Genomic DNA, 8,147 nt, shown 5'->3' on the forward strand with positions numbered 1-8,147 from the left:
CAATAAAAAAATTTAAAGAAAAAAAAAAAAGGCCAACATCCCCTTTCAGGATGTGGTGTGGAAGTAGGGCAGCTGAGGGGCCTGTGCAGAACTCTGTCTCAGCTAGAGGAGCCTGTACCATTGAGGAGGCCTGAGATGTCTTGCGAGGCTCTTCCTTGCTCCTGTTTGGGGCGGCGTAGCGTGGTGGCTAACAGCCCACGGTCGACGCCAGACTCCTACACTCACAACCCGGCTCTGGCACTTACCACCTAGACCTTGGGCAAGTTATTTAAACTCTCTGTGCAGATGAGGACATCTGCCGAGGGTAAATACTCATACGTGAACACACGCAAAGCATTTCGGACAGTGCCTGGCACTTTGTAAGCGGCAATAAATAAATCTTTATTATCTCTCAGGCTGGACATGCAACGTTCCACTGTCCACCTAAAATGTGGACATTAAAATGGATTATTGATGTTTTTAATAGCACTGGAAAACACAATGATTTGTCCATTGTCATCACGTCTTTACCTTGAGTGTGTCTCATGAAGGGGATTCCTGTCTTGCTCTTGGCTCCAGGCTTGGACCAGGGCATTGTCTCCAGCCCCTTGGTGCCCCCGTAACAGAGCAGCCCCCCATGCTGCAGGGCACTCCTGTCAGCGGGCCGGGGACTCTCCTCACCCTCCTCCTGTGAGCGACTCCTTTTCTTCCTCCCAGAAACAGACCGCAGGGTAGCTGCCTTGTAAGATTACAAGGCAACATCTAGGGTACGCCTCTCACTTCTCTTCAACTTTAGTAAAACTGATAAATGTCAGTGGAATGAATGGACCTTTCCTTACTGAAATGGTGGGAGGTGCTTTCCTGGTTTTACCCTCTGGCAGCCAGACCGTGCCTCTCAGTCTGAGTCACCCTGTCTTGGTCTATTTAGTGAGTCTCATCCAGTTCAATCCCATACCACCATGGGATTCCGTATCAACATTCTCACGGTCATTACCCTCCCACTCTGTCCCCATCCAGACAGCAAAATGTAGGTAGACCCTGTGCAAAAAAAGACAAAAAGCTCTCTGACTCATCACGGTGTCAACCAGCAGGAGGCAGCACCTCTCCGTTCTCTTCCCTTTTGAAAATCGCTGGGGCCTGGAGGACTGACATCAAACTGGGAAGAAAAACCAATGCATCCGTAATGTAATAACCTGATGATGAGCGCAGGGATGGAGATGTAATATGTAACAAATTTTCTTTCAGTCACAGAAGATCTTATTAGACGGAATGCTGAACACAATGACTGTGTAATTTTTTCCCTGGAGGAACTCTCCTTGCATCAGCAAGAAATAGAAAGGCTAGAACACATTGACAAATGGTGCCGGGATTTAAAAATCCTCTATCTTCAAAATAACCTCATTGGAAAAATTGGTAAGTCTTCAGGATTTTGTGCTCATGGTTTCTTTGACATTTCGAATGGGAGAACTTTGGGGAGGGCAGTGTGATTCTTAGAGGAAGACAACATGGGTGAACAAGAGTCATACAGGGGAAACAGACACGGCCGGCTCCTGGGAGCTGTGCGTGGACCCTCTCCCGGGGCTCCCACGGATGCCATCGAGGAGTTGCAAGGGGCCCTTAAAGGTGGGAGCGTACTTGTTGACCTGCTCATTTATAGCCTGGTTTTGTCTGTTTGAAAGGAGAATAGAATCCCGGCGTCCGTCATAGTTTTGCATCACTCCATAGAACTGAAAGGGTTGTGTGCAAGTTGAGCAAACGCTCAGATTCCCTGGGGTGGCTGATTCTGCCCTGGTTATGGAGAACGTGGATGTGCAAGGCATTATTCTCTGTATTGGCTATCAGAGGGGTTCCACAACTACACCCCTGCTCACTGCTCCAGTTTGTAATGGAATGAGAAGTTGACAGATCAAAACATCAGCATTATAACTGACAAAACCTTTTGGAGAAGGTGGCTTAGCCTTGTGGCCAAGCGGGCTTCCTAAAACTGCCCTCAAGTTCCATCCGTCCACCTGGTCTCATGCAGGCTGGGCAGTACGTGGGCCTTGCGTAGGGGACGAGAGTGCGTACTCTTTGCTGGCAGGGAGACCCCAGCAGGCAGGAGGGTGGGGGGACTGGCCGTGCCCAGTTCCTTCTCCCACTTCATCCATCAGCTAGGTGGGCCTGCCCCACAATCCCCTGGGGAAGAAAGAGTTAAGTGGCAGAGAGAAGGGAGGCCTGTGGAGTCACTCTGAGGGGGTCCTGCCACCCAGAAACAGGAGCGCCCCCCACACTCAGAAGAGCAACCTGTAGTTTAGTGGCAAGAGGAGGCACAGGTCCTGATGGGCTTGGTCCCTCCCTCAGCCAGTGAAAATTGTGTGAAATTAGGTCAGGTCACTTAGTCTTGCCGTGTATACGCCAGGGACTGCGTGAAACAGTCACTCAGATGCTAGCTGCTACGGTTGCTGTTGACGCTGTCATTTACCCAGGCTAGCCACGTGGAGGTAGGGGCAGAGGTGGGGGGAAAGGGATGCTTAGGGTCCACAAGGCAGAAGGAGTGCCAACCTCTGTGGGCCGTGGTGCCAGAGCCAGAGGTCGGCTTTTAGGTTCTGTTTGAACTTGCCCTCGAGATGTGCCGTGGTTCTCAACAGGGGTGTTTGGCAACCTCTGGAGACAGTTTTGGTTGTGACAAGTGCATGCAGGGCAGGGGAGCACTACTACCACATATCGGGCACAGAGCCATCGCTAGCCATCCTGCAGTGCACGGGACAGCCCCACAAGAAGGAACTCCAGGCCCACAACATTACTATCCCTGAGGGCGAGAAACCCTGCTGAGGTGGTTGCCTCTGGTTTGGTGGATATTTGAAAATTGGTCCTCGGGTTGCAAAAAGCCTAGATTTTGCATTATTTTTCTTTTTTGAAGATTTATTACAATTCTTTATATTTCTTCAGATAATTATTTTCAACATCTTTCACTTTACCAGAAATTAGAAACTCTGGCACATTGTTCAATTAAAAAGGCTGTTACAGAAAACCACCAGCTTTTGTGCGGGGGGGGGGGGGTGGGCATTAACGAGCCGTCCTAATTGTACAGATCTAAAAGAGTTCCCGAAATTTTAATCTCCACAGCTGGGTCCATCACAATTACTAATTAGTAGCATAGTATTTCAGGCCTTTTCAGAGCTGTGAGAAAGCTTAAATTTTTGCTTCCAAAGTATTCTTAAATTAAACACTCTTTTAAATCCTAATAATGGGATTTTTCAGTGCTGCTCCACCCATAGGAATGTAGGCGCTTATTTAGCAAGCAAAAGTATTTCTCTAGGATTCGCACTTGCCCTGGTGCCATTGAGGTAGAAGTTTGCAGAACAGTTGCCTCTCCTAAAGCTCTGGTCCTCGTTGGGAGATACAGCTGGGCTCGGAGCGAGACTGTGCTGAGCGTTGACCCAAGTGTGAGTCGAGGACCTTCCAGGGTCTTGTTAAAGTGGGGTTCTAGCCCCATCCCAGACTTCCTGACTGAACCGGTGGGGGTGGGCTCCCCAAATCTGCATTTGTAACAGCTTCCCAGTGAGCCCAAGGCCTAAAGGTAAGAGCGGAGCCGCTTGTGCTGGGGGATGGCTTTGGTCCACCACAAGTCTGTGGGTCCGGTGGTAGCAACTGGTGAGACCTGCTTCCGGGACGGTCTGGGCTAGAACCATGGTTTTGCGGACTCCCTTCCTGCTGTCCAAGAGGCGCTGCACATTTTTATCCGTAGAACCGTTTGTTTTTTCCCCTGACCAATTTGGCTCATTATGCTGGAGGGATAATTTAAGAAATCCGTCCCAAACAATTTTTTTTTTCCTACCAGAAGACTCTTTTCACATTTAGAGGCTATACATATAACAAATGTGGGGAAGGAACAAGTCTTTTATTGTAGGCTGGCAATTTTAATGATAATAACATAAAAATGTAGGTATTTTTGTTCAGGATACAGATTGCACACTCTGTTGGTCATAGTCCTGGGCACATAGAGCTCCACAAATCTGTTGACTATTGAATGCTCAGATGTTGCCTGGAGAACCTTCTAGAAACATCAGTATTACTTAAAATCATCTAATTGCTGAGAGAAACATTAGTAATTTATTCTAAAATCCTCATTTTAAAAAATGAGTCAGCTGAGGCTCACAGAGGTGTTATTCTTGGGTCTACATGAACAAGTACATGGTATTTTCTAAATTTTAAATGAAATGCAATGATCGTAAGGGTGATGATGACCATAAGCCATCATGTTTGATCTTCCTCATATCCATAGAAAATGGGCAGAAGGAGCATTATTTAAGCGAGGAGTCCCCTCCATGCACATTCCCTGGCAGGGTTCCCCACGTTCATGTCCTCTTAGAAAGGACTGTTCTTTTAGTGTAACAATTTAGTGCCAAGATCTGGAGTCAAATTTCCTGGCTTCGCCATTTAATCGTGAACAAGTGGATTAAGTCTCTGCACATTGGTATTCTTATTTATAAAAGGGAGCCAACAGTAATTTTTACCTCTTAGGGTTATTACGAGGATGAAATGATATCATATATGGAAAATGCCTAGGAAAGTACATGGCAGATAATAAGTCCTTGACAATATTAGCTATGCTAATATTAGCATTTTTAAATGTCCCCATCCTACAGCAGTTCTCTGACTCATATATGCTTATTGTTTTGCCTCTCTGAACTTCCATATTTATTAAAATCGATAATCCTGTGTGTAGCAGGGTGAGCTTGATTTCAAGTAAAGGAAAACCCAACTTAGTGTGGCTTATGCAACTTTAAGTCTAGAGACAGCGCAGGCTCCAGGGTTGGGTGATTCCTTCTTTCTGCTCCACCGGTCCCAGTGTGGGCTCCATCCTACAGCCAGTTTCGTCATGGCTGTGGGATGACTCGGGTAGCAATCAGGATATCACTTTCTTCCCTTTTCACATCCAGCAGGAGAAAGAAAAAGGCAGTCCCCCAGCATGGAATGTAGGTCTTTGCCTCTCATCTGACTGGGCGCAGTTAATGTGCAAGTCCACTCCTCCATCACATAGCTGCTAGGAGATGGCCGTGGGCTAGTTGGCTGAAGCCTAGGTTCCTGAGCTGTCCTTAGCAAGGGACCTGTTATTGCTATGCACTGGCCCAGCTTGGTTAAGTCAAACTCCCTGGAGTTAGAGCTGGCTAGGGACAAGAGCAGACGTGGGTTCTATGAGGAAGGATGGAGGAAGAAATGAGGCTGCATTTGGCAACCAAGGATGTCTAATGTCCAGGTATAGACATGAAAAAGCAACATGGTTTTGATAAGCATACTAATGCTTAGATTCCCATTATAATTTTCACAGCAGATTATGTAAAAATAGCTTTTATCTTGAAGGTTAATTAATTACATTTTTGTATATTTCAGAAAATGTTAGCAAACTAAAGAGACTTGAATATTTGAATTTAGCTTTAAACAACATCGAAAAAATTGAAAATTTGGAAGGTAAGAATTTTCTTCTTATATTTTATTATGAATTAAAATTGAGACTTACAACTAAATTTAAACAGTATCACTTAACCAATAGGCACACTTTTCAAGTTAGCATTTTACCTAAGTCTTATGTTTATTAATTATTGTGATAAAAATTTGAACAATAACGAGGGACATAAATTTGAAAATGGAAGTCCACATCATCCCCTCCTAAAACAGCTTCCTTCCCAGGGATAGAAGGTAGTTTTGTTTCATTTGCTTTCTATTAGTGGGATCATACATGAGTATTCTTTTGAAAATTGATTTCTTCTATGAAATTACCTTGTTCTTTGCTATCCAGGAAATGTGGGGACTCTCTACCAGAATGGTGGTACACTGATTTATCTCCCAGTTTGTCTGCAGATGGACATTTGGGTTTTTTCCAGCATTTTGCCATAATAAGCATGGCCACAATGAGGGTTCTTTTACATTGCACCGTGTGTATGTGTACATTTTTTTATAGGACAAACACTTAGACATGGAATTCCCGGGTTTAAATATGCACCTTCTGAAAAATATTGCCAAATTGTTCACCAAAAAGGTTGTATCAATTTACTTTTGTACTGGTAGTCCATGTGAGTACACATTTTTACACAAGCTCACTAATATTTTTTATAAGGAATCTTTTTTTAAAAATGGGAAGGCATTGTTATCAAATAATTTTTTAAATTTGCCTCTCACTTACGATTATTGAAAGTCCATATAACCCTTCCAATTTTTATTGAGTATTTGTATTTCTTATTATGTGAATTACTACTTCATATTCTTTGGTCATTTTTCTATTGATTTATCTTTTTTCTTTTTTTTAAATGTGCTCTTATACATTCCAGATGTTAATCCTTTATGTATGGATGGATATTTTCTCTTGAGTCGACTACTTTTGTTCCAATTATGACACTAGTATTATTCAGAAGTCTTACATTTTAATATACTCAACTTTATCAATTTTTTTCTTTATAGTTTCTGAATATAAATATATTCTATATTCTGGTTTTAATGATTGTATTTTTTACATTTAATTTCTCTAGTACATCTCACATTTATCACACAAAAAAAGGAACCAACGTATTTTTGGGATAAAGAAAATGTGATAGACACACACATGTACTCAGGTACACAATGGAATATTACTTAGCCATAAAAAAGAATGGAATCTTGCCATTTACGACAACATGGATGGACCTTGAGGACATTATGCTAAGTGAAATAAGTCAGACAAAGACAAATACCATATGATCTCACTTATATGTGAAATATAAAAAGCAAAACAAAACACCAAGCTCAGAGATAAATAGAATAGAAGATTTGGTGGTTGCCAGTTGTGGGGGTTGGGGGGTGCAGGCAAAATGGATGAAGGAAGTCAAAAGGTAAAATTAAAAAAAAAGGCACAATGAAAAAAGGTACAAAATTTAAAACTATAAAATAAGTCATGAGGATGTAAGGCACTGCATGGTGACTATAACTAATAATGCTCTGTTGCATATTTGAAAATGCTAAGAGAGTGGAACTTAAAAATTCTCATCATAAAGAAAAAAATTCTGTAATTCTGTAAGGTGATGGATATTAACTAGACTTCTGATGGTGATCATTTCACAATCTATACAGACATCAAATCACTATGTTGTATATCTGAAACTAATATAATGCTGTGTGTCAGTTACACCTCAGTAAAAAATAAAATAAGGTAAATGTGGAAAATTGTATTTTTTTCTCAAAATGTCTCTTACTTGAAATATTTGAACCATTTATTTTGTAATCGATATATAATTCACACCATAAAACTCACCATGTTAAAATATACAAGTCAGTGGTTTTTAGTATATTCACAAGGTTGTGTGCCTGCCCTTCACCACTATCCACTTCCAGAACATTCCATCACCCCATACAAAACCCTGTATCCACTGGCATCCACTTCTCATTTACTCCTTGCCTTGGCCCCTCATTTACTCTTTGCGTCCATAGATTTTCCCATTCTGAGAATTTAATGAAAATGGAATTGCAGAATATGTGGTCCTTTGTGCCTGTAGCATAATGTTTTCAGGGTTTATCCGCGCTGGGGCACGTATTGGTACTTCCTTCCCTTTTGTGGCTAACATTCCATTATGTGGATGCACAACATTTTATTTGCCCGCTTGTTAGCTGATGAGCGTTTGGGTTGTTTACACTTTTTGGTTATGAATAAAGTTACTGTGAACATTAATGTACAAGTTTTTGCATAAACATGTGTTTTCAATTAATTTAGTATACATCTGGGAATGGAATTGCTGGATCATGCAGTAACTCTCTGTTTAAGTTTTTAAGGAACTGCCATACTGTTTTCCAAAGTAGTTGTACCATTTTACATTCCCACCAACAGTTTCTGAGTGCTCCGACTTCTCCACATCCTCGCCAACACTTGTTATTTTATATTTGTATTTATGTGTTTGTTTTTATAGGCGCCATCCTGATGGGTGTGAGGTGGTATCTCATCGTGGTTCTGATTTGTGTTTACCTAATGACTGATGAGCTTGGGCATTTTTTATGTGCTTATTGGCCATCTGTATACCTTATTTGGAGAAATGTTTATTTAGAACCTTTGCCCATTTTCTAATTAAGTTGTTTGTCATTTTACTGTTGAGTTGTAAAGCCTATTTATATATTTTGGATACTAGAATCTGGTCAGATACATGATTTGTAGATACATTTTTTTC

The sequence above is a fragment of the Eumetopias jubatus genome, unplaced genomic scaffold (genome assembly GCF_037043125.1).
Source record: "Eumetopias jubatus isolate StellerSeaLion01/CBP00866 unplaced genomic scaffold, mEumJub1_p1.0 scaffold_4, whole genome shotgun sequence".
In the NCBI taxonomy this organism is placed as follows: domain Eukaryota; kingdom Metazoa; phylum Chordata; class Mammalia; order Carnivora; family Otariidae; genus Eumetopias; species Eumetopias jubatus.